The sequence below is a fragment of the Gopherus flavomarginatus genome, chromosome 16 (assembly GCF_025201925.1).
Source record: "Gopherus flavomarginatus isolate rGopFla2 chromosome 16, rGopFla2.mat.asm, whole genome shotgun sequence".
In the NCBI taxonomy this organism is placed as follows: domain Eukaryota; kingdom Metazoa; phylum Chordata; order Testudines; family Testudinidae; genus Gopherus; species Gopherus flavomarginatus.
In genome coordinates this window covers 9315692-9316472 of record NC_066632.1, presented here as the reverse complement: position 1 = coordinate 9316472, position 781 = coordinate 9315692, and the positions used below count along the sequence as shown (strand labels likewise).

At 56.9% G+C, this 781-nt stretch overlaps 1 non-coding gene across 1 annotated transcript; it reads left to right on the top strand.

Annotated features, from left to right (window-relative positions):
• The first annotated feature begins 318 nt into the window (after positions 1–318).
• On the top strand, positions 319–392 carry TRNAK-CUU (transfer RNA lysine (anticodon CUU)). The gene has a single exon. It is a non-coding gene; the product is annotated as a tRNA-Lys (tRNA).
• The last annotated feature ends 389 nt before the right edge of the window (positions 393–781 follow it).

The following is a 781-nucleotide window of genomic DNA, read 5'->3' as shown; positions in this document are numbered from 1 at the left end:
AGAGGGTGCATGTGCCACAAAAGTTGTGCCTGTCTCACCCCAGCTGTGGTCCCAGAGTCCAGAATTTGCATAAACTCACCCCCTTACCTGTGACTAACAAGCTTGCCCTGCTAACTCTTCCAGCAAAACAGGCCAAAGAAAGTGTATGCAAGCCCTGTACTGCAGCCCCAGTACTATTTTCGGTTCCTTCCCACAGATCTTTCACTCCGCACCAGTCCAGTTCCTTGCTGTTGCTTGTCCAACCACTGCATGCATGTGCTAGACCGGACCCTGAGCTGATTCCTGACTGTTGTGCTCCATACAGCCTGGCCTGTCTGTGTCTCTGTGGTGCAATGGGTCAGCACGTTTGGCTCTTAACTGAAAGGATGGTGGTTCAAGCCCACCCAGGGACAGTGATAAGCCTGTGCTACTTCCTTGCTTTTCTGCGGGCAGGGCCGGCTTTAGGCCAATTCAACCAATTCCCTTGAATCGGGCCCCGCACCCAAGCCCTGCTGGTGCACTGTACTAGGGTGGCCCAGCTTCCCCAGGGGCCAATTTAAACGGCCTGGGGCTCCCAGCGCTGACTGGAGCCTCAGGCTGTTTAAATTGCCACCAGAGCCCCACTGCTGGAGACTTGGGGGCTATTTAAAAAGTCTGGGGCTCCCCTTTCTTCTACCGCCCCGGCCCTTTAAACAGCCCCCGGAGCCCCGCCACTTCCCCAGAGCTCCCACGGCTATTCAAAGGGCTGGGACGGTGGAAGCAGGGGAGCCCCAGGCCCTTTAAATAGCCCCCGAGCCCTGGG